The sequence below is a fragment of the Rhinolophus sinicus genome, linkage group LG06 (assembly GCF_036562045.2).
Source record: "Rhinolophus sinicus isolate RSC01 linkage group LG06, ASM3656204v1, whole genome shotgun sequence".
In the NCBI taxonomy this organism is placed as follows: domain Eukaryota; kingdom Metazoa; phylum Chordata; class Mammalia; order Chiroptera; family Rhinolophidae; genus Rhinolophus; species Rhinolophus sinicus.
In genome coordinates, this window is record NC_133756.1 from 37,901,185 (window position 1) to 37,927,732 (window position 26,548).

General features: G+C 34.1%; 1 long non-coding RNA gene and 1 pseudogene across 1 annotated transcript in view; one reads left to right on the top strand and one right to left on the bottom strand.

The window, feature by feature from the left end:
- The window catches only part of LOC141572116 (uncharacterized), a 349,972-nt gene that overhangs the window by 4,579 nt on the left and 318,845 nt on the right, over positions 1-26,548 (top strand). The gene's annotated exons all lie outside the window — the stretch shown is intronic.
- LOC109439520 (uncharacterized protein C3orf38) lies at positions 1,816-3,079 on the bottom strand (annotated as a pseudogene).

Consider the following 26,548-nt stretch of genomic DNA (forward strand, 5'->3'; position numbering starts at 1 on the left):
TCCAAAGCAGCTACCATTTTGCATTTCCATCAGCAATGTATGAAAATTCTTGTTGTTCTACCTCTTCACCAGCATTTGGAGTTGTCAGTGTTCTGGATTTTGTCCATTCTAATAGGTGTATAGTATTTTGTTTTCATCTACATTTCCCCGATGACGTATGATGTGGAACATCTTTTCATATGCATATTTTCACCTTCATCTGTACGTCTTCTTTGATAAGGTATCTGTTAAGATCTGTTAACCAATGTCTGTTGGTGTCTATTCAACACCAACAAAAATCCCCAATTTGGGGTGCAGTAAAGAAGGAAACTTGATTCGGTGCAAACAGTTCAATTGTGATACAGCACAGCTAGAGATCAGCATAGCTGTGGAACAGCTCAATAGTGTTACAGCTCAATTATGCGAGAGCATGGCTATGGAACAGCATGGCTGTGAGGCAGCCATGGGGCGAGGCAGGCCTGGGGCTAGGCTGCCCTCAGGCAAGTCCTCCCTTTGGCGAGTTGCCTCTCTAGCTAGACAGCTGTGCTCTGCTTCTCCAGTCTGGTCTGGTCTGGTCTGGTCTGGTCTGGTCTGCTCTGCCCTCTTCCAGTTCACGCCTCCTGACTGCTCTGATCTGCTCTGCTCCACTCCTGTCTAGTCCACTGAGACATCTTCAGTGTTTCAGCCCCAGCCAGGAAGACAGTCTTCAGTCTTTGGTGGAAAGGTGAAGCACACTCTCTGACTTATATAGAGAAAAGTAAGAAGCCCCTGGCCCTTGATTGGTCCATTTTCATGCAAATGAGGATTCTAAATCCTCACAGTTTGATACAAAAAAGCACTGTCCTGATTGGTCAGAATAGAGTCACTCTGATTGGTTAGTGAAGATGCTGATGTGGGATTTAGCTGTACAGCTCCAACTGGATGAAGGAAGTCTCAGTCCTATTGGTTGAAATACAATTCCAGAAACTCCTTTATAAGGTCTGGCTCACCAGGTAGGAACACAGTGCAGGCAGGCAATGAAGTGTAGGAGTCAGGCAGCTTAGTGCAGGCTTCTCCCTGAAGTGCAGCTTGTGTGAGAGGCTTAGCCAACGTATCTGGGACATTATTAGTCAATAGTTCTTCATATAAGTTTTCAGTCCCACCCTCTTTATCCTTTGTTTCTGAGACTCCAGTGGTGTAAATGTAAGGTCTTTTGTTATAGTGCCACAAGTCCCTAAGGATCTGTTTTTTGTTTTTTGTTTTCTAGTCTATTTTATTTTCCCTCTGTTGTTCAGACACTGAAATTTTTATTCTATCTTTGAGTTTACTGATTCCCTAGTGTCTTCTCCATTCTGCTGTTGAGCACATTCTCTGAGTTTTTATCTTTGATTATTGTATTTTTCTGTTCTGAAATTTTGTTACTTCTTTACTCTTCTATTTTTTTTTTTATTTTTTTTTTTTATGATACTCTTTGTTGAGACTCTGCTTCTTTGTTTAAACTTTTTTTCCCATTTGTTTCCTGCATGTTCCTCATGGTCATTGAAACATTTTTATGACAGCTGCTATAACTAAAACCCTTTTCAGATAATTCTAAAATCTGTGTCATCTTGGTGTTGACTTCTGTTGATTTATTTTTCTTATTCAAATTGGAATTTTACTGGTTTATGGTATGATAAATTATTTTTTATTGCAAATTGATTATTTGGGTATTATCTTGTGAGACTGGAAATTATTTAAATCATCTGTTTTAGTAGCCTTCGTCTCACACCATTCTGCTGGGGAACAGGGATACCACCTTTTAGTACTAGATCAGAGTAGAAGTCTGTGTTCCCACCCGCAGGGTGGGGCGCTCTGTTTATAACATCTTAAGTGAGATTTATTTGATGAACTGCATTAAGCCTTCAGAGCATTTGCTACAACTCAAGTAGAAAGAGGCAAATATTCATGTAATATGCTGGTCTGTAGTCAAAAAAGATATTTCAACTAAAATATATCAATCCTCGCATCTGAAATCACTTAGACATTACTGATGTAGTATTTGAGAAAGTTTTTGTATAGACTCACATACAGTGCTCAACGCTTCAGAGGATTACTTAAACTCAGTTCTCTTGTTCAACAATGCCTCCTTTCCACTACATAAAGCTTGGTCCCAGATCTATTATCCATGGCCTGCCTTACATTACGTCATACTTTTGGTACCACTTAAAGTGATTATACTATAAAAGGCCTCCAGATCACTTTGTTCAAACGTAATAGCTGGTTTCATTAATGTTCCAGGAGCAAGAGAAGCCTCTCCAATAATTCTCAAGTTGATAAATTTGATTTTCCAAGTATTTTCCACAAAAGGGCAGCGGATGAGTCCAAAAATTTGTTCAAAAATGCCCAAACAAGTGTCCCCTCGGTGGACAGTTCCAGCAACTCCAACCATAACCAGACCATGGGGAGAAGATGCACATTTCAGTCCACGGGAATCGAGGTTGGGATTGAGAAAAAGATATTCTTCTTTCACTAGTGACAGCAGACGAAGGCTCACAATTTCTGCTCCATGGTAGTCTATCACCTTTTGTTCAGACGTGTTGTAATAAAACCTAAGCTTGACATCATGCCAGAAGTGCTGTGGCCCCCATTCATCTTGAGGTGGTCCCAGAAAAGGATTCTGAGAATTAAGAAGTTCAAAGAACCAGTGACAGAATTCTTCTCCTAACTGACGAAAATCAACTTTCTCAGCTTTTTTATCTTCTTTCTCCTGCTGTTGAAAGAGCCTAATGTCCTGAGAGGTCTTAACTGGTTCTGGTGTTTCCTTCAATTTCAGCTGTAATTGTCTTTTCCAGTAATCCTTTGCATGCTGAATAAGACTGTGTTTTTCAGTAGCTGGAGGTATAATAACCCCCTGTGATGCCAAGTATTTAAATATGATATCTCGATGGACTTTTTTACGCCTCAGAAGTTCTTCTACATTTTGACTGTATGCTAATATTGCACGAATGGCATCTTGGCGGTCGTCAGGCTGCACCAGGCGGTTGGTGATGGTGTCGCACAGGGCCATGATCTCGTCGTTGTCCAGTAGGCCAAGCAGGTTACGACAGCCCTCTCTCTCTGGGTAGCTAAGCCCCGACATCTCGACCCCCCAAATGAGGATTCTAAATCCTCACAGTTTGATACAAAAAAGCACTGTCCTGATTGGTCAGAATAGAGTCACTCTGATTGGTTAGTGAAGATGCTGATGTGGGATTTAGCTGTACAGCTCCAACTGGATGAAGGAAGTCTCAGTCCTATTGGTTGAAATACAATTCCAGAAACTCCTTTATAAGGTCTGGCTCACCAGGTAGGAACACAGTGCAGGCAGGCAATGAAGTGTAGGAGTCAGGCAGCTTAGTGCAGGCTTCTCCCTGAAGTGCAGCTTGTGTGAGAGACTTAGCCAACGTATCTGAGACATTATTAGTCAATAGTTCTTCATATAAGTTTTCAGTCCCACCCTCTTTATCCTTTGTTTCTGAGACTCCAGTGGTGTAAATGTAAGGTCTTTTGTTATAGTGCCACAAGTCCCTAAGGATCTGTTTTTTGGTTTTTGTTTTCTAGTCTATTTTATTTTCCCTCTGTTGTTCAGACACTGAAATTTTTATTCTATCTTTGAGTTTACTGATTCCCTAGTGTCTTCTCCATTCTGCTGCTGAGCACATTCTCTGAGTTTTTATCTTTGATTATTGTATTTTTCTGTTCTGAAATTTTGTTACTTCTTTACTCTTCTTTTTTTTTTTTTTTTTTTTTTTTTTTTTTATGATACTCTTTGTTGAGACTCTGCTTCTTTGTTTAAACTTTTTTTCCCATTTGTTTCCTGCATGTTCCTCATGGTCATTGAAACATTTTTATGACAGCTGCTATAACTAAAACCCTTTTCAGATAATTCTAAAATCTGTGTCATCTTGGTGTTGACTTCTGTTGATTTATTTTTCTTATTCAAATTGGAATTTTACTGGTTTATGGTATGATAAATTATTTTTTATTGCAAATTGATTATTTGGGTATTATCTTGTGAGACTGGAAATTATTTAAATCATCTGTTTTAGTAGCCTTCCCCTCACACCTTTCTGCTGGGGAACAGGGATACCACCTTTTTAGTACTAGATCAGAGTAGAAGTCTGTGTTCCCACCCGCAGGGTGGGGCGCTCTGTGTTATTAGTGGGCTTGTATGGAAATACAGGTTTCCCACTAGGCGTCCACTGATACTATCCTGACTTCCCAGTCAGGAAGGCGGTACCTTGTTACTACTCCATACATGGCCTCCACTGACACCATAGTGAGAGGAGTGGCCTCCTTACTTAAGAGTGGTAATGAAACTTCTGACTTTCCACTAGGCCTCCTCTTACCAGTGTGTAATTACTGCCTGGTGGGGATGAAAATCTCGGCTCCTCATCTCAACCTTTTTTAATTCCACCACACTGCCCACCACCCTGAACTTGGCAGAGAAGGAGATTTGTGCAGCCTGGTGGGAGTAGAAGTCTAATCTCTTCATGAGCCTTTGTTGGCAAAGGTGGGATGAGGCGGCCCGGTTTTTTGTTTTGTTTTGTTTTTTGGTGATATTTGGCTGGACAAGAACAATTATTGTCTAAAAGCTTTCTTCTTGCTAGGCTGCCCCTTTTCTGGTACTTTGTCTAGAAAGAGCAGGCTTTTGTTTGGGATATTTTTTTGTCTATGTTTGTTGGCATTTCTGAGTCACCAGCTTCTCTAGCAGGAGGTCTGGCATAATACACGAAGCAAAAGGAAAACCCAGGAAACACACAACTATGTCGTTCCTCAGGCCCTCAGGTTCCCAGCCAGTCTGCCTTCGTTTCCCCACCTTTCAGAGTCATCTTATGTTTGTTTGGTATATAATGTCAGTGTTTTTAGGGAACTTAGTGGGAAGAATAGGGAAAATTATGTCTAATCCATCTTTCCGAATACATAACACCATTAACTATTTTTATTATAAATTCGATTTTTCTAGTAAGCTCAACCTAGGTTTTCATCTCTTCTATCTCAGAGTGTTACTTGAACTAGGCTTGTTCATTACCACTGCAGAATATAATTTAACGGATGTCCGTTAGGGAAATATAAACATTTAAGAAAGAAAACTTTAGTGTATAACTAAACTTTCTTAATCACAGATCTTCACTGACCCAATATTTCAAAACACCCAGGCTGTGTTTATATGATACCACTGAAATGGCTGTGTTTCTATCACTTTGTATTTATGTTTCTGTCACTATTGTTGATTGTCTATGTCAATCAGAAAACTTCAGGGCTATGTAAGTAGATGTAAGTATGGTTACATATAGTGGGAAGACCTCATGGTTAGAAATGAAGAAAAGGTCAAATTTGTTATTGACGGAACTAATTTTAAATCAGAATTTTCAAGTTAAATAATAATTATAACTGGAGTGAAAAATGAAATAGAGGACAGGAGACCTTAATTTTTATTAAGTTTTTAGCCATTAGGTGGTGAAGGATCAAAGACAGTCTTCCTTGGACTCTATTCCAGTGCTTGAAAGGCAGAAGGATTGGAATAATACGTAATCTGTTATGTTCCTTCCAGAATAATCTGATGGACTGTGTATGTTTACTGACTGAATAGTGTGGGTTAATCCTACCCGATCACATGCCATCTCAGGCCCCCTGTGCACTCAATCCTTACTTTGCATCTTTCAGTTCTTCTGGATGTGATGACTGGATGTGAGCTGCCCATGCAATTAGTTGCTGTTTTATTATTTTAATATTATAGTTTTAAAAATACATCTCTCAATATAAGAGACATGTAAGCTCAATTATTTTCTTTTCTTGGAATTTAAGGGAGGAATTTATTTGGACTATGAGATGGGGATTTGTACTCATCCCCATCTCATAGCATCTCTATGCATGATTAGAGCATAAATAATGGACACCATGTCAAAGCCAGATTTACAGAATTTTTCGAGACATGTAATTTTGTTAGGAGAGTAAATGCTTTCCTTTTCTCTTGGTGCATATACTTCCTTATTGCAAGTGCATGTGCACAAACACACTTTTTAATAATGCTACATCTTTAAGAGACTGGGACTGGTTTAAAGAACATTTTAACGGAACTCATGCAAATAATTTTTTAATTGAGGCAAGTCTATAGTCTAAAGAATATTTGCCCGCCACCCCACAATTTCTACATGAGGCATATAAATAATCGTGTCTTAGAACAAATAAAATTATATTCTGTTTCTGTAATTATAATCTAGGGGCTACACTTACACTTATTTGTCAGTTTTAATTGGATTTATAAGGTAAGATTTATCTGTGATCATTTGTGATCTAATTTTCCATTACCCAAAAAGCAAGTCCAGATGCTATCAGGAACTTTTAATGACATTTAGTTCTGACTCCTCTGAGAAAGGAGAGAAGGGTTGTGGCCAGACAGTAGCAATATTTCTGATAGTCTGATTAGCTCATTTTTTGCCAAATGCTTTTTCTGTTGGTCATATCTCCATTCAGAATCCAATTTTGGCATTCTCAAATGACTAATTTATCTGGATTATTCATATATAATGAGTGTGTTATTTTTCAGTGCAGGATCACATGGCTTTGGAGACTGAAACCAACTTTATTTCATTATAACTGATTTTCTAATTTCCACACATTTTTTTTTCTTTGCAAAATGGAGGCAGCAGTATGGAATGATGATAGGTTAACATTTATCATGTTCTCAAATAATTGCTACTTATGTTTATCATGATTCCACCTCACAAATATATGTGTTTCAAAACCATTTTTTTTCTAGATGATTAGTAATTTCTCCAAATTATCTTGTGACCTGGGGCACTATTATCACTGTTTAAAGCAAAACAGATATGATGTATGAAAAAAACATAATATAAAACCCACCACAAACATTCACTGAGAACTTATTTGCCAAAAGCAGTATTTTTATTATCTCATTTTTATACTATTTGATGTGTTTGTTTATTATATATATCTTACTTTAGAAAACAAAGTGAATATTAAAAACAGAAGTGCTTACTTTTATTGAAAAATATTTGTTGATCATGGCTGCAATGTAAAGCATGAAGCTATAAGTCAATCAACCTAATTTTTTTCAATATCATTTGAAATGTGTTCTTTTCTCTTTATTTTTTTTAAGTATAATAAATTTGTCAACATTGGAGTTTTTATCATTAAGACCATTACCATATCTCAAAATTATTTGAAATATATTTGAAATCAAAATATTATTCAAGATTATTTTATTGAGCCTATATTTTTTATTTAGAAGAATAAATACTTAATAAAGTTTTGTCATTGTTTGTCATTTATCAGCAAAATGTAATTGAAAATTCTTTATCTCTGCTCACCATAAAATGATGATTCTCTCTTGATTAGTAACTTAAGTGTTCTCCAACATTCCTTTTTGCTCACCTACAACCTAATATTTCAGAGTAATTTTTCTAAAACACTGAAATTATCATATCACCTCTCTTCTTACACTCTTCTGGCTTCACTTATCCTGGGAAAAATAACCAAATCCTTAATACAGTCTGCAGGCTACAGGATCTGGTTCCCTCCTCCTTTATGACCTAGCCTTGGAAGTTATGCACCATAATACTGTCATATGCAAATTGTTGTACAGTCTGTCATTCAGTGTGGGAGGACATTCCGAACATCACGAGGCAAGATCTCTCTGATAGCCATTTTAGAGATTGACAAGACCTTATATCTATATGAATTTATAATATTGAGTTCATACTATAAATGCGTTTTTTAATATTTAAAAGTTTTTAATTTAGCCAACTTTTCAAGTCATTAATATACTTCTAAACATTATGTTTAATTCCAGAATAATATTTTGTTGTGTAGCTATGTGCAATTGTGTCGCTATAATTTATTAACACATCTCCTATTGGAATATTTAGGTTATTTTATTTCTTGTTATTTTGAAACAATCAATCATCAAATTTAGTTTTAGTTTAAAATTTAGTGCTAAATCTTTACAAAGAAATAAATTAATATGTATCCTTAAAAAGCATTACTAGAATTATGCTATCTGGGTCCAATGGCACAAGCCTAAATGATAAGCTTTGGATATAGTGGAAAATTGTTCACTAAAAAATTGTTTCTCTTTACTTTCCTACTAGCAGATATAAGTTGGTTGTCTGTTTTTCTGATTTGATAATCAATTAATAGTCTTGCTTTAGTTTTAATTAATATTTCTTTGATTACTAATTCTGCTAAGATCTATTCATAAGCTCATTAATGGATATAGATAGATGCACATATTATACATAAATTTAAAATTTTTTGTTTTCCTTTTCTAATGAATTATTAAAGGACATTACGTGTTAAAACTATAAATCTTGTTTGATAATAAAACTTATTGTTATAACAGTTTGTATTTACAGAAAAAAACGATAAGATTGTACAGTTTCCCTTATATTAACACCTTACATTAGTACTAGTACATTTGTTATCATTAATGAATCACTGTTGTTGCACTTTTATTAAACTCCATACTTCATTTAGATTTATTTAGTTTCTACCTAATGTCCTTCTTCTATTCCAGGTTCCCAGCTAGGATCCACATTACGTTTAGTTGTCATATCTAAGGGTCTTCTTGGCTATGACAGTTTCTCAGATTTTCCTTGTTTTTGATGACCTGGTGAGTTTTAAAAAGTACTGATGAAATATACTAGAATGCTCTATAGAATGCTCTCCTGTTGGAATTTATTTGATGTCTTTTTATGGTTAGACTAGGATTATAAATTTTTAAGACAAAAGACTTTATAGACAAAGTTTCATTTTCATTACACCATGTCAAGGACACATGCTATCAAGATAATTTATTACTGTTGATGTTGACCTTGAACACCTGGAAAAAGTGGTTTTTTTTTTCAGTTTTCTCCACTATAAAGTCTCTCTCTCTCTCTCGTTACTTTGTCCAGCACACACATAAAGAATGAGGGGTTGTGTTCCCTTTTCTTGAAGGTGAAATATCTATATAAAATATTTGTAATTCCTCTGATTTATTTATTTATTTATTCAATCATTTTCTTTTGTTTATATTATTATGGGCACATGGGTAATTATTTTATAGTTTGGATTACTTTATTTTATTGCTCATATTGTTTGAGCTTTGGACATTGGGAGGTCTTTAAGTGGATCTTTAACATACCCCTGTCAATCTCGGTTTTTCGTTTTTGTGTTTTCCGAGAATTTCCTTGAATTTTGGCACTATGCTGGTGAGTGACATTGATAACTGGGGGAGACTGTACCTGCGTGGAGACAGAGGGTATAAGGGAAATCTGTGTACCTTCCTCTCAATTTTGTTTTAATCCTAAAACTTCTCTAAAGTCTTAAAAAAAGTTAAATGCAAGAATGGTGAAATAAATATGTTACCTTGTAATATGTAATAAATAACTCTTAAAACAAACAAAAACTTAAAAATAAGTCTGTATTTTAAAAAAAGGCATAGTAGTTAAGTAGTGTGGTGATGCTATGGGATAGATAAATACAACAATAGCACAAAAGTGGTCCAGAAATATATGCAAATGTATATGGATGTTTGATATATGGCAGAGGCATATACTTGCAAGAAATTAAAGATAGGACTGATTTTTCAACAAATGGTTCTCGCTGTTGTATGACAGTTCTTTATACGTGTCTCATGTTTTTCTGAAGGACTTGATCAAAGGCACTGATTGCGTTTGGTGTAGGCTACATTTTCAAGGGTTTTTATATAGTAAACAGACTTAAAAGAGACACAATCCCCACTACATCCCTATCCTGTGACAAAAGGTAGCTTTCTTTAGTGCACCATCTATTAAACATAATGTGTTCTGGGGCTAAATCTAAGCCTAATTGCTACCCATTTTAACAAATGTAAGTTCTTTAAGCTTAGAGCTCCTCTCCTGTAATGTGCTCTACTGCATGTGTGGATGTAATCTGGCCCTCTTCAAATTCCCCTTTGGGAAAGGGAACTTGGGAAAGTTATACACATACAAATTTTCTGACTACTGCTGTTACTGTGATTAGTAAATTACACTTTGTCTGACACAGAAATCATGCTTTTTACCAGCATCCATGAAATTATGGCACTCTAACTTGTTAGCTTGTAAGAAAGGAAAAATTGCGGATCATTCTCCATTTTTCATACTGTTCTTATTGCATATACATAAGGAAATAAAAACATAAGGAAAGTCAAGGAAGTGGCTAGCACAAACTAAAGATAAGGGGTATCTCTGGGAGAGGGAATTAAGAAGGATTTGATGAGGGAGAGGTACTCAATCAAGTTTCTGGTGGAAGGACAATATTCTGCTTCTTCATCTGAGTAGTAGTTAAATTGATGGTGAATTTATAGATTTTATTTGAACTGTACATACATGTTTTATTCACTTTTCTCTATGTTCTCCTAATAAAAATTGTTAAAATAATCGATTAGGTACTCTATGTATATAATATGTATTTAAGTACTTAGGACTTTGCATATACTAAATACTAAACTTACTAAATTTTAAAAAGAAAGCAGCCTGTACATATTTTATATTTATTATAATAATTGTATAAAATGTAGAGCAATAACTCTAGAAGGAAATAAAACCAAATGTTAATAATGTTTATCTCTGAGTGTTATGAATATAGGCTGTTTCTTTTGCCTTCTACCTTTACATATTATTTTGTAGTTTTTAAATGATCAATATATAAGTGGGATGGAAAAGTTTCCTTAAGTTAATAAAGACAAAACAAAAAGAATCTTAATTCTCTATCATATGTACTACTAAATTGTACAGACCACCTCTAAAATGATGCTAATAATGAAACAACAATTTATGGGAGACTAAGATACTAGGAGTCATACACAATTTTTCATACTAGAAGAATAAAGCAAGATTCAAGAATCACAAGAGAATTCAGTCTAAAAGTTTGAATCAGCCCCACCTCCTCTGAAAGGATTATATTACTAGAGGGTTTTACAAGGGACCCTATTTAAAACAAAGTGTATGCCTTCCACAGAATGCTCAAAGTAGTCGTTAAAATGCTCTTTCCCTTGCTTTAGTAATAATGATGATGGATTAATAAAATAATAATAGTTTTAATATGCAGCAAAATATCAGTAAATGGAATGTATTATTTATTTTGGGAGAAGCACTATGCCAGCAATTCATACACATCTCATTTAATTTTCAGCACATCTCAGTGAAGACAAACAACTCCTAGTCCCATTTTACAAATATGGAACTATTGAGATTAAAGAGTTTTAAAGTAATTAGTTTTAGGTCACATAACTAGTATGTGAGAGTCATGGCAGAAGCCCAGCCTGTCTAAATCTAGAGACAGAATTTATCTAAACATGAAAACAGGAATACTGATGTATATTTTTAATTCATTTAAATGAGAAATATCCAGAATATTTGATATCATACCCGTTTCTGCTTTATCCATTCTTAATTTCTGGGGAATTACTTCACTTTTTCTTTTGTTTGTTAGTTTAGGAAGTCAGAATAAAAATTGAAATTCTCCTTGGGAAACCTTGCATGGCAATATATTGTAATAAAAATATTTCCCAGTTTTTGACTATTGATATATCATGGTTTCTAAATTCAGACAGGCACAATATATATAGAATCCTATTTCTGCCTTGAAATCCTTGGTCAAGTTATAATAGGTCACTGATACTCAACTTCCTCATTTATAAAAAATTTATAATAAACTCAATAAGGTTATTAGGAATACTTAAATGAAACAGTTTATATTAAAAATGCCTAGTTTCATAAATAATCAGTGGTACTATTTTTCCTGTTTGGTAGAGAGAAGTGACAAGGTAAGGAGAAAGTGAGGGGGGAAATCCTCAGCTTGCTGGAGCCTCTCTAAACCTCCCCATATTTTCTACCCACAATATTCTAATAAATTCACATCTTATTCAAAAACTATGTAAAATTATTTTTTTGTGAGACTGGCTTGTTTTATGTGAAAATCATAAAGTGAAACAATGATTTCTTAGTTATTGAAATTCAACCTAGTATGTGTGTTTTTTCCCTCCCACCAAGTAATCCCAACCCCAGCTGGGTGTCCTACAGTTCATCTCAATTCTGACAGTCTTTGTGGGACACTCACCTGTCCCAAAGGTTAGGGGCTTAGTGCCATAAAGCTGCCTGCACCTCCACTTCAGATGCCAATGTGAAGTCCTGGTTATCGCCTGTGCTTCTGACTATCCTGCTAGAGATTGGAGATTCCCATTTTCGCGTTCTTGGGCTGGATTAATTAGCTAGAATGACTCACAGAACTCAGAGAAACGTTTTACTTACTAGATTGCTGGTTCGTTATAAAAGGATATAACTCAGGGATAGCCAGATGGGAGAGATACATAGGGCAAGGAATATTGGAAGGCCTGTGGAGCTTCCATGATCTCTGGGTGTGCCACTCTTTCCAAATTTCCATATGCTGACTAAGAATATCTCTGAATGCAGTCCTTTTGGCTTTTTTATGGAGGCTTCATTTCATAGACATGCTTTTTTAAATTATCGTCCATTCCTAGTTGATTGAATGTCAATCCCCCTCTCTTCCCCAAAGTTCAGGGGAGTGGGAATGAAATTTCAACCCTCTAATCACATTGTTGGTTACCCTGGCAACCAACCTCCATCCTAAAGTGCAGTCCAAAAGTCACCTCATTAACATAAACTCAGGTGTGGTTGCAAAGAGCTTGTGAATATCAAGCTCCCTTTATAGCTCTTATCACTTAGGAAATTCCAAGAGTTTTAGGAGCTCTGGACAATAAATGGACAAAGACCAAATATGTATTTCTTATTATAAGTCGCATCAAATATACATATGTAGATTGTGTGTGTGTGTGTGTGTGTGTGTGTGTGTGTGTGTAGTCACTTATGTAAACTCAGATCATTACAGAAAAAAATGTTAGCTCAAACTGTTAAGTTTATGTGGCTGAAAACATGTTTTAAAAAAATTCTACAGTACTGAACAACCATAACAAAAATCTGTCACGGCCGTGAGTCCAGAGAATGAAGAAAAGCGATAGAGAGACCCCAAGTCTAATGAGGGGATAACAAGATCCTTACCATGGTTTTCGGTTTGTAAACCTGAGATAGAGAATCCAGGCTTTCAACTATTATATTTTATATCAAAATAAACCCAAATGAGAGTTAAAGACCTTGGCCAATTAACTCCCAAGTGGAGTAGGTTTGTAGGCAGTAATCACCTCTGAAATCCTCAAAGTACTCACTTATTTAGTTTAATATCTACCTATGAGGCCTATCAGATCGGTCAGGCTTATGTAATAATATGCAGAGTATTACACATGCTGTCCAAGAAACTAAATTAAATATCATATACTTTCTACTTCCTGAGCCATATTCCATCTCTCTTGCATGTGAATTGTGGTGGTGTTTGTTGAGGATGTGTGTGCTGTTTCTGTTTGTGTAAAGTATGAGGAGCAGTGGTGTTAGTGGGGAAATAAAAACAATTCTGAAGTCTTTAACTTTGGTTTTCACATTGACCATAACTAATATTGGGGCAATTCCATCTTTAAAAATGAAGTGATTCAGATTCTTAATTTGTTTTTGAATTTCAAATTCAACAAAATAAATACAGTAATAATAACAACTATTATAATTTTATATTTAGTGTATTATTAGCATAATATTAATAAGTAGCTTAAAACTTAACTAGTGAATTTAAAGCACTTGTTTTAGTAACAGCTCACAAACCTTAAACATGCTGAGTTATGTTAACTAAATAGTTTAATAAACTGTTGCTGAAACTGTAGGATATGGTAATCTTTATCACGGCATATTGCACAGGAAACACCATAAGAGATAAGCTTATAAATGTTGATGTGAAGCATAAAATACTGATGAGCAAATGACTAAATGACTTGGATTTAAACCATTTTGCAAAATGTTTTGAGATTTTTCTTTTACTAGAAATAAAGGACTGAGTGAAAACCAAAATTACATCAGAGGGCATCTTAGAATATAAATATTGCTGACTTTGTTTATGCACCATCACTCAGATGGTGAATAGAAACCTGCAACTTTGGCTATATTTTACTTATCAGAAAATTTAAAACACCTGAAGGTAAAGTATTTTGAATAAAGTACCATGTGGTATTAGCATGACAGATTGTAAAGTAGAAAATAAGGCAACTGAGATTATAGTGGAGTGAAAAACATCCAGCAAAAAAAGAAAAACGTTGCCCAGAAGACTGTACATTGCTGATTAATTGAAAGTACTTCAACTTGCAGGATTACAAAATTGAACTAAACGTATGGTAATTGATATGTAGCTTGTAGGAAATGGTGAAGCAACACAAACTAGCATGTAACAGTTTGTTTTCAGGAGCAGTTTATTTGATGCCTGGTTCTCCAAACAGGGCTATATTTTAGTGAGTGGCAGAAGAGTGTAGAAATTCGAAAAATTAAAGGAATGTGTTTATAATAATGGAGGAAAACTATGCAGGTTGCAATTATCTCAGAAATTATTTTCTTGTTCAATGTTAGAAAGTTACATAAAACCTAGAAAAATAATATTAATAATATTGCTGACTGTGAAGAATCTGACATTTCATTTTACTTGTGTGCTGATAAGGTTTACTTCCGTGACATCATGAATGCTATGAGAAGGCATGAGACTCCTGGGTCAGAGACAAAAGAGCGATTCCTGTTCATGGCATTACTATTAGCCAGAGTGAAATATATATTTTTGCACTTATTCTCCAAGCCCCAATTCCCACAAGAAAACAAGAGGGCCAGGCTATATCTGCATACAGGATGTATTTGCATCACAGATGAGGAATCCAAGCTAAGGGGAACTCATTTTTTGTAATGAACTACCAACAAAACTGCTGACACTTTACCCCAGAGGGAGACATTAGCCTTATTTTATAGACAGTAAATAAATCTTCCTTTTGTAAGGTAGGTTACACTGTCTCTCTAGTTCAAAGCTGTTCACTCTACAAACATGCTTGAAAAAATTGTCTGGAAGAAAACTGTCGGTGCCTCTGCTCTCAAGACTTGCAGAAACATGAGAGTTCTCTGGAGAATTGTCTTCCAATACTAACATTTCAATACCTGCCTAGCACTGTTATCAACATTTTGTTTCCATTAACTGATTTTATCCCTAGAACAACTTTATGAGGTAGGAGCTCTCATCCTCATTTTAGTGAAGAGGAAAATGAGGCACAGGGAGGTAAATAATTATCAACGGATATGTGGCAGTCTGGTTCAAAAAAACATATTCATAACTCCTATGCTGTTTTGTAGCAAGAATGTTCTTAGGAGAAGCTTTCAGGAAATCCATTTATTTTGCATAATGTATCAAGAGAATACATAACATCATGGGAGAGTCACTTCTTCCACATTATTTTTTGTGTGACAGATGTGTGCAACAAGAGAAAACCATCGAAATATCCATGTGCCCTAATATTTGGCCAGTTATAAAATACAAGATTGAAAATAATGAGAAAATAATGAGAATTTGAATTGAAACATAGAAAAAGAGACATTCCAATGAATAATATATAACCAGGAAAAGAAAAGAAAATAGTCAGAGACCAATTAAGTCCCCAATTTGCCTGTTCCTACTAAGGGAATTGTAAGAGTTAATATAAAAAGACAATGTAATATGAAGAGTGTATTTGTTATGATTTGGTCTACATTTATATTAAAATTAAATGTTTAATCAATTGCACCATTGTATTCATAAAATGCTTTAATATTGTCAACCAGTCCTTTTGCTATATTTTAATTATTTAACAAAGATCCATTTAGTTGCTAATGATGTTAGCCAGTGTTCTAGGTGCCGTGGTGTATCTATAGTGATGAATAAGATAGTTCTTGCAAATTTTTAGCTTACATTTTAGTGAGGAAGACAGACAATAGACAGATAACCAGATATGGATTATATTTTCAAATAATTAAAACACAATAAAGAAACACACAGAAGGGTAATGGAAAAGACAATGGATAACTGATATTTTAATTAGGGTGTTCATGAGAAGCCCCTATGAGAAAGTGCTTTTTTGGCAGAAATTTGGATAAAATGTCTTTCTAAGGTACTTAACTTTGTAAGCAAACAAAGTTGGTTTTGAATGACACTTTTTGGCCGGTGACCTCATACAAAAATCGTATCTTCTCTAAGCCTCAGATTTCATTGTACGGATATGGATAGCAATAGCACAGTATGGATATGGATAGCAAAACCTAACTCAGAGTGTTGCTACGAATACTAAATACGGTAAATCAAATAATGCTTAGGTATTTACTACCTAATTAGTGATCAATAATTGGAAATTATTGTTATAGGGAATATTCTAGACAGATACATAATGAAAATTAATTTTAGAATGAATAAAACGGTTCTTCTTCATTGCTGTTAATAGAACTTAAAGACCCTTGGGGCCTATAGAAACGGGATATTAGGGAACATTAACATGTGAGGACCTCTGTCACCACTGCCTGGCCTTGTTAACTTGATTGTGTATTAACATAAGATTCTGAGTTAAGTCTAAGGGTTGTTAAACGTGGGTGCAAGAGAAAGGAATTAACATGCTCTGTGTAACATGTTCTTATGTATTGTATCATGCACCATTCATGCTACATAACAAGTGCTATCTTATTTAATCAATTTCTCAGACTGACTAATTTGTGCTATTTTTCATAGGAGAAAAAATATAATTCACAGTGATATTCATACATATAGTTAATGAAGGATTTAGGATTTGAATCTAGAGCGATCTAGCTCAAAACCGCATTATCTTCACACTTTGACATGCTGACTTCTTCTATGCTTGGATTGACTGGATTTTCCTTTAATTCTGAAACATCTGTTTCAGGGATGACAAATGAAGTGAAACTGATTGTTTCATGCCCAGAAAGTGGCAACAAACATATGGTGAAATGCAGATGTCCTAATTCCCAAAGAATGGTTTTTACCCAAGTAAATGTGTTTATTTTTAATATCTTATTTTAAAAGCATGTATTTATTTTCATAGTGTAGCCTTATCTTATTTCCTCTATAGAGGAACACCAGAGAACCACTGTATTCTGCACAACTAAGGAGGCTGTCTACCAGGCATTGCCTAACTGACTGGAAATAATACAACACTCCAAAGCCAGAGATTTTTCTTTCTAGAGTTTTAAAAATGACTTATGGACTCAAAACAATGGCCTTTCACAATCACCTTTTTAAAATGATGCACATTTTATGACTGCGCATAACTGAAATAATCTGAGGCAGTTTAAGGATATGATGAATTCGTTAAGTATGTATTGTGGTATCTCGCAAAACTAAAGCACAGGAATGGAACCAGACCTCAACCAAAGGGACTCAATTAAAATATGGAAAGTACTCAGAAATCTACTTTTGTTTATCTCTACTTCTGTGATATTGTGGAACAGCTCTCTGTTCAATTTGTGAAATATGGCTATATAAAGTACATAAGGGATCATGTTACATTTTGTAGCATATAAATTTGTAGCCACTCACTCACTATCTCTGAATCCTAATTCCAAATTACTGGGAAAGATAATCTGAAAACTCCAGTTTAGATTCAGAATTCAGTCATAATACCATCAACTGTTGCCATGGGGCTGGGGTCATGTATAAATAAAGCATGTAGAGTTTGTTCTTTTAGGACGGTGGATGCTCTCTTGGAAGGGTAGATGGCTTCTTCTATGGAAATCAACTGTGTAACTTTTCTATAACATATATGTATATCAAATATTTTATATAATTTCAGACAACTAACTAACCATTAATAGACTCAGATTACAACATCGTTAAAAACAAACAAACAAACAAACAAACAAAAACCTGTTCTAGATATCAAAATCTGTTGTCATTTTTTTCCCAGTGTATGTGTGTGTGTATATCTGTGTGCATATTAATGGTATGGGAATTATTTTGCCTCATTTTGCAAAAGTGGAATATGTTGCTTTAAACAGCAGCTGGATCATTTTCTGTATGTAAACATAGCATCAATTTACAGAAGTAAAGAGAATTTGAACTAGACAAGGGAAAGGAAAGCAAAGAGTATGTCCAGGCAGATAGCTTGTATGTAATCACTTGAGCTTTCCTGACAGATAGAGGCTCTGTAAACAATAATGTTTTCGTAATATTTGCACCCTGTGCAATTCCATGCTGATTCCACCTTGCCTTTTCCTTTGCTGAGGTCAGCACATATCTGCCATTGCAAAGTGAAGTCAGAGGTGCCAGCTGCAGTGAAACTGAGATTGTGGTGTAGATGCCTCTGTATTAAGAACCATGCAGTGACATCTACACTTTTATGTGTGCTTGCTGACAGACATTTATGATAATGACTTGCAAGGTTTGCTGACCCTGGTTGACTCAATCTGTTCATTTCTGATTTATCCATCCCCATTAGAATACTTATTTATAGATGTAAATATTATTGTTAAAGAGAACACTAATATGTATATTTTTAGGGAAAATAAAGTTCAAGCAAATGCTAGATGCTTTTTAAGTCTAGAAGCTTGTATTTTCCTATGTAATGCCTCTGTGAGCCTTAAAATCTAGATACTAGGTTGCCAAAAAGTAAAACATTTTATATTAAAAGACCAAGTCATGGTTTTTAATAGTACACCTATTATTGTAGCAAAACTAATTTTATGGAGAGTGCTGTCCATTTATTCAGGTGATACACACACACACACATACGCACACACATACACACATAGTTTATAGCTTTTCTAAACAAAAAATTAGATTTCTTATTTATTTTTCTTAGTTCTAAAGACATATATATGTAAATATATTCAGCAAAAGATTTTAATGAGGATTTATACAATTTATAGTAAGAATTCATAACAATATAATAGTTAAGGCTTAGGTTTTCACTGTTACCTATACTTCTTCCTATAAAATGCTTAATTTTTTGCATCAATTTTTCTAGCTGTAAAATGGAAAATAAAGTTTTGTAAGAATTTAAACTGTTTAGCATATACTGACAAAAATTAAGGACTGTATATATTTTATATTATTAATAAGATTAATAATGATAATGTAAAATCAAAGATAGTATTAACTAATAGTTAGTGATAAGTTAATAAGACAACCAGTAATAAACTAAACAAGAAAGAAATAACAACTTTTAGAAATAGTGACACTATTTCAGTAAATATATTCATTTCTAAATACATCTATTACTCACATCCCATCCCCAAATTAAACTGATTATTTTACTGATGCACTGAATTTGACTAGAATCTGAACTAAGAACATACATCTTTTGTTAAATGTAACATTTGTAGGTTGAATAAGAAAGCAAACAACATCAAAATCACCTTTAGAATACTGTACATTTAATCTAAAGACTTTTAATAAAACTAAAACAGAATGAGAATAGAAAGAAATACATTTGGGTTTAGACAAGACTAGATATTCTAGAAAAAAATTAAACTTAATATTTTAACATATATATAAGAACATATTATATTAAAATTTACTTTTACACCTAGAAGGAATGTAAGGGTCACCTAAAATATTCTGTTTTATAACACAGAAACAAGAAAATAAAGAGAAAAGACAATGCCATTTTCTAAAGGATGAAAATTAACTTTCTTTTTTTTCCCCCCCTGAAATGGACAAAGGGAACAAAATGACCTAAAAATAACTAAGGCCTTCATGAAATGAAGAGTAGTGATTTACCTGATAAAGAGTTAAAATTAATGGTCATAAAGATGCTCACCAGGGTTATGATAATGATGCATCAACAAAGGGATAACTTCAACAAATAATAGAAAACATAAGAATAACAAACAGAAATCATAGAGCTGAAGAATACAATAAATGAACTGAAAATTTCAAGAGGAGTTCAAACAGACTAGATTAAGTACAAGAAAGGATAAACAAACTGGAAGACAGGGCAGTGACATTTATCCAATCAGAAGAGCAAAAAGAAAAAAAAATGGTGATGATAGCTTAAGGACAGATGTTAACAGACCTGAAGGGACAAATAGAGAGAAATAAATATTGGTAGGATAACTCAATAACCCACTTTCATCAATAGTTAAATCATCCAGAAAGAAAATCAGTATGAAAACATTGGTAGATAAAATGGACGTAACAGACATATGCAGAACATTCCATCCAACAGCAGCAGAATACACATTCTTCTGAAAATCACATGAAACATTCTCCAATATAGAACTTATATTAGACCACAAACAAATCTTAATAAATTTAGTAACATTACAATTATATTAAGGATGTTTTCCAATCACAGTGCTGTGAAGCTAGAAATTAATTACAACAAGAAAATGAAATTTCACAAATATGTGGAAATTAAACAACATGCTACTGAACAGCTACTGGGTCAAAGGAGAAATCAAATAAAATAAAAAAATCTTGAGAAAAATAAAACAGAAATAAAATGTACCAAAATTTATGTGATTCATAAAAAGCAGTTCTCAGAGAAAAGTTCATAGCAATAAATACCTACTTAATAAAAAAGACCTGAAATAAACACCCTAACTTGACACCTCAAGGAACTGGAACAACAAGAATAAATTTATTAGAAGAAAGGATTAGAGTGGAAATAAATGGCATAGAGACTAAAAAGACAATAGAAAAGACCAATGGAACTAAGAACTAAAGATAATAAAAGATGACAAATAATTTAACTAAACTCATGAAAAAAAGAGGGGACTCAAATAAAATAAAAAATGAAACAGAGACATTATAACTGATTGCACAGAAATACAATGAATTATGAGACTACAGTTAACCCTTGAACAACACAGGTGTGAACAGGCTGGAATCACTTATGCACAGATTTTTTTCAGTAAATACCTGAACTGTTTTTGATCCACAGCTAGGAATCCACAGATTCATACAGACGACTATATGCATCGATCTACATCATTTTAAATAGAGGACTTGAGCATCCATATATTTTGGTATCTGCAGGGAGTTCTGGTGGAATCAGTGCTCCGCAGATACTGAAGAACAACTTAAATTTGGGGAAATCAAAGTTATACATGAATTTTGGACTGCACTCCTAACCACCTCAATATTGTTCAAGGGTCAACTGTACCATGGACAATTACACCAACAATTACACCAACAAATTGGGCAGCCTAGAAGAAATGGAGTAATTCCTAGAAACATACAATTTATCAAGATTGAATCATGAAGAAATAGAATATCTGAACAGACCAATTACTTGTCAGGAGATTGAATTAGTAATCAAAAACTTCCCAACAAACAAAAGTAGAGGACCATACTGCATCACTGGTGAATTCTACTAAACATTTGAAGAATAATTGATACCAATCCTTCCCTAACTCTTTCAAAAAATAGAAGAGGAAGGAACACTTCCAAACTCATTTTGTGAGGCCAGTGTTAGCCTGATACCAAAACCAGACACAGACACTATAAGAAGAGAACATTACAGGGCAACATTCCTCATGAACATAGATGGAAACTTCCTCAATAAATATTAGCAAACTGAATTCAACAATTAAAAGGATCAATTAAAACATTAAAATAATCATAACCATGGTTAAGTGTGATTTATTTCAAGGATGTAAGGATGGTTTAACATTCATGTATCAATCAATGTGATACATCATAATAATATGAAGGACAAAAATCATATAATCATCTTAATAGATGCAGAAAAACAATTCACAATATTTAACATCCATTCATGATAAAAATTATCAACAAACTAGTCATAAATGAAATTACCTCAACATAATAAAAGCCATATATGACAAGCCCAGAGCTAATATACTCTATGGTGAAAAGCTGAAAGCTTTTGCTCTAAGATCAGGAATAAGACAAAGTGCTCACAATAGCCACTTTTATTCAATAAAATACGCATTTTAGTCAGAGCAATTAGGCAAGAAATATAAATAAAACACCTCCAGATCAGAAAAGAAGAAACAAAAGTCTCTGTTTGCAGGTGACCTGATGTTCTATATAGGAAATCCTAAAATCTCCGTGAAAAAACTGTTAGAACTAATGAATAAATTTAGCCAGTTTGCAAAAAATATAAAAATCAGAGTACACAAATCAGTTGTATTTCTGTACGTTAACAACAAAAGGGGCAAATAGAGAGTCCCTTTGAAATGAAAGAACTGTACATTAAAACCTATAAGAAATTGATGAAAGAAATTGGGAAGACACAAATAAATGGAAAGATATTCCATGCTCATGGATTGGAATAATTAATATTTTTAAAATGATTATCCTATCAAAAGTTATCTACAGATTCAATGCAATCTCTGTCAAAATTCCAATGGAATTTTTCACAGAAATAGAACAATCCTGAAATTTGTATGGAACCATAAAAGGATTCAAATAGCCAAAGAAATCTCAAGACAGAACAAAGCAGGAGTCATCACATTTTCTGATTTCAAACTATAGTAATCAAAACAATATGGTATTGACATAGAAACACAGAGATCATTGGAACAGAATAGAGAGCCCAGGGATAAACACATACATATATGGTCAATTAATTTATGACAAAGGAACCAAGAATATATATGGAGAAAAGATAATCTCTTCAATAAATGGTATTGGGAAAACTGGGGAGCCACACACCAAAGAATGAAACTGTACTGGCTATCTTACACCATACAGAAAAATCAACTCAAAATGGATTGAAGACTTTAATGTAAGACTTTACAATACAACTTCTAGAAGAAAACACAGGAGGTATGGTCTTTGACATTAGTCTGGGCACTGATTTTTTGGATTTGACACCAAAAGTGAACACAGCCAAAGCAGAAATACACAAGTGGGACTACATCAAACTAAAAATAGGTTTTATTGACTCTCTTTCTGTGGTTGTAAAAACTGTGGAAACCTGGAACTCTCAAAGCTGTGTTTGTCCACAGTGGACAATCTTTTGAGACGGTGCTTAATTTCATATAGAGAACACAGAGCAGAGTGATACACAGACAAATCCTGAGTACATTGCTTCAGTGTCCCTTTAACCAACTCTACCCTTTTGGTGTGCAAGTTAAGGAGACAATAAATTCACTCTTTTTAGCCTAATGTAGATTGAATCGAGCTTTTGTTACTTGCAACTAAGCATGCTAACTAATAGAACTGTTTACCAGCTATCTCCTCCGGAGTTTGAATTATGAAGAAACCTCTCTATGTTTTCTTTTCTCCAATCTTTTCATCTGCTTTGCTGTGCAGTCATGTAGGACTCTAACGTTAAATATTTCCCCTTGAATTTTTTCTTGTATTAGAAATGGATATGATTTAAGAGAAAAAACTATAAACACTACTTAGGGAAACCATCAAAAATATTCAGCATAAACCTTTATATAGTCGTGACATCAACTTTATTGTCTGAGTGCGTACAATGCACAGGGCATGCTTTTAGACACTTTACACTCACCATTATTTCATTTAAGCATCATGACATACTCTACAAGTTTTGAATTAATGGAATAGTTACCAGCATTCTACAGAGGAAGAATTTGAAACTCACAGAGATTAAATAACATCGGTACCTTTGCTTTTGTAGTAATTCACAAGGTCAAGATTCAAACTTGGTCAATCTAATGCCAAAGATGATGTTATTCCCGTTAGGCTCTGCTACCAATGGGGTAAATCATAATAGCCTCAGAATATTTAACACTGCACAGATATTCAAAGTATAGTTCTTTAAAACACTGCATGTCTTTGCATACACCATTGTGAGATCTAGCCATGATGGTGAAAAGGGCAGTTTTCCCCTGCTTCTTTCACTGAGTGTTACCTGTAAACTGTGAAAATGGTAAAGAATGGCTTTGAATATGTTGTGAAGAATTTCCCATTAAAACAGTTTGTCATATCTATATCTGCATAGCAATTTTAGGTGAGCTATATGCCATACTGTGACTAACCTTACAATACAGAGCAGGATAATTTGATAATTACTGAATAAAATTTTGCCTGTGCTAGGATTTTTTCCAATCAGCATTGATAAATTCAACCAAACTAAAAAAATGTCCCCATTCTATATTTGTATTATGTTGAGTACAATAAATACAAATAAGAAGTAAGATAGGCATTTATATTCCAGCAGTGACTCCTGCAAAGAAATCATATCAATCACATATAATTAAGCTGTCAGTTCCTAATTTATAAAGAACTATTCACTCTAAACCAGCAAATGTAAATATCAAAATAAACTAAGTTTTGGAAAACAAAACACAGTGCAAATGCCCTGTACTTCTGTTGTCACTCTGAAATTAGGGTTACAGTTCTCTTGATATTTGTTTTCTATGTGTAACAAGTAGATATTTTATTAGCTATCAGAGCTAACATGTTTCCAGCCAACCATTTTACACTGAGTCTGGGCTGCAATTGTGTACTTACCTGAAAAGGTTTATGACTTCTTCCCTGGTGCAAATATAAAATTGATCCCTGAAGGAAAATTTATAGTTAATCTTGTGCATGTCCGTGAGCTGTCTTCTAGTTCATAGGAGTGAGCTAAGCAAATAAAAGTCACATGTACATGTATAAAATCTGACATGGTATTTGTTGGACTACTCAGGTATATGAGATAACTTTCACTGGCTTAAATATTTTCAGTTTAGAGCTCTGAGATAAAACATTTACTCCATATAAGGTTAGCAATTATCTGACACACCACTAATTCTGTCACCGCCGCCAAAACCAACTGCAGCAAGAAGCCATATTAAAGATCCTCTCAAGAATACCTGATATAAAGATTGATTTTTCGTTATTTATATTTGGGTGACTTAGTGATAAAGGAAGGCAGGCAAGCCCAATGTTCATTTTTCTACATGTAGGGAATAATACAATCTTGCCTAGTATATTGCAATCTATTACTTAGAAAGAGAGAAGATGGAAGATATGTAGACATCACTAAAATATTGTAAAGATTTCTCTATAAATTGAATATGCATTCATGGCCACTTTAAAAATGGCAGTGTATATTATTGAATCTTTGCATTACATTTGGCTGGTTGGAAAAAATAAAAGGATTAAAATGAAGTGTTAGGCAATTTACAGAGGGCTCAAGGGTGGCCGTTTGTTGAGAGCAAAATAGCCAAAACCCTGAATGATCTTGATGGAGAAGCGAAGTTTAAGTAGGACTGAAAGGACAAAATGGAGAACTTTGTGAGAGGCATAGGAAATCATTATGACCCATTCCTTCTCACAACTGCCTTTCCCCTTCAAAGAGAAGGAAACATCCTGGAGATCCTATAATAAGGGTGATATGACGAAGATTAGACCAAGCTGAATCTTATACATGACTTCAATATTGGAGAAATAGAGGCCTACTATGCCTGGGTGCTGAATACAATTTCTTTTGAAATCAATGGCACCAAGAAAAGATAAATCCTGAGCTTATCATCCATGTGGTATTAAAATAACTGGCACTACAGGGGAACCTGAAGGCAAAGGGGCAATGAATCCAGTAATTTCCAATTGGTTTCACCCTGTGATTTTTAATTTTTTCTCTAAATTGTTAAACCATGACCACCAAGAAAAGGACTTTCCCAGTCTTTATAAGTTTCATTTCAACTGGCTAACCATAAATTGGATGGGAAAAGAAAAACAATAACAACAAAAACAACAAAGCATGATCTTTCTTCTTTAGTACCTTTAGTTTGATGTATTGATGTGTTAGGAAGAAAAGTATCCCATAGTTACCATATGACACTTTCTAGGACAAAATCTTTATGACAAAAATTCAACTGGTAGGCATGTAAAAAATAAAAACGAGAGCAATCTGTGCCTGGCATAAAGATGTAAATGTCTTTGTAAATCTTTCAGAAGTGTAAGCATCTTTGAACAGTAATCAAGGAAGCAATGTACTCTCAAAATGTGCATAGAAATAAGGTCTTGTACTCAAATTTCTAAGTCTGAGTTTGATAACCTTAGAATGAAGCTGTCTGTGCCTTGAAATTTGTTATAGTTATATCTTCCTGAGTATAAACACACATTTTTATATTTTTAAGGAGACACTTGTTGAGCACCAACTATATATAGGGAATGATGAAAAAATTGTCTTAACCCTGCTATCAGAAAATTTTGGTAGCACCGAAGGAGAAAAAGATGTGTACTCAAGTCAAGAAAAAGATATTGCATCTTAATTTCATAAGATATTAACGTGCTATAAATTTAGTTCTGTGATTCTTAGAGAACAATGTGTGTTGGAATTTAGGAGGTCATGGGTAAAGCTCAAGCACGTGTATTTGTTTGTTTATTTATTTGTTTGTTTGTTTTCTGACTGGCCTTAAAATAGAGGCATCCTTTTGAATTCTTACTTAGACCTACTTTTCTTCTCACTGTACAAGTAGTATTAGACATTGAAAAGGTTTGAGTTGTGGAAAGAACATATACATGTGTGAAGAGGCAGTATAAACAGAATATGGAGAGATGGGGCTTGTGGCAAAGTAGAGAGGTCATTCAAATTCAATTTCAAGTGATCACTTTTAGGTTTATAAAAGACATTCTTTGTTCAAACGAAACAAGCCCATTGACCACATTTGGCCCAGAGATTTATATTCTCTTTAGATATTTCATGGCCTACTCGTTGCTCTGATTGATATTTATGTTTTTATAATTCAAATATAATGGTAATTAT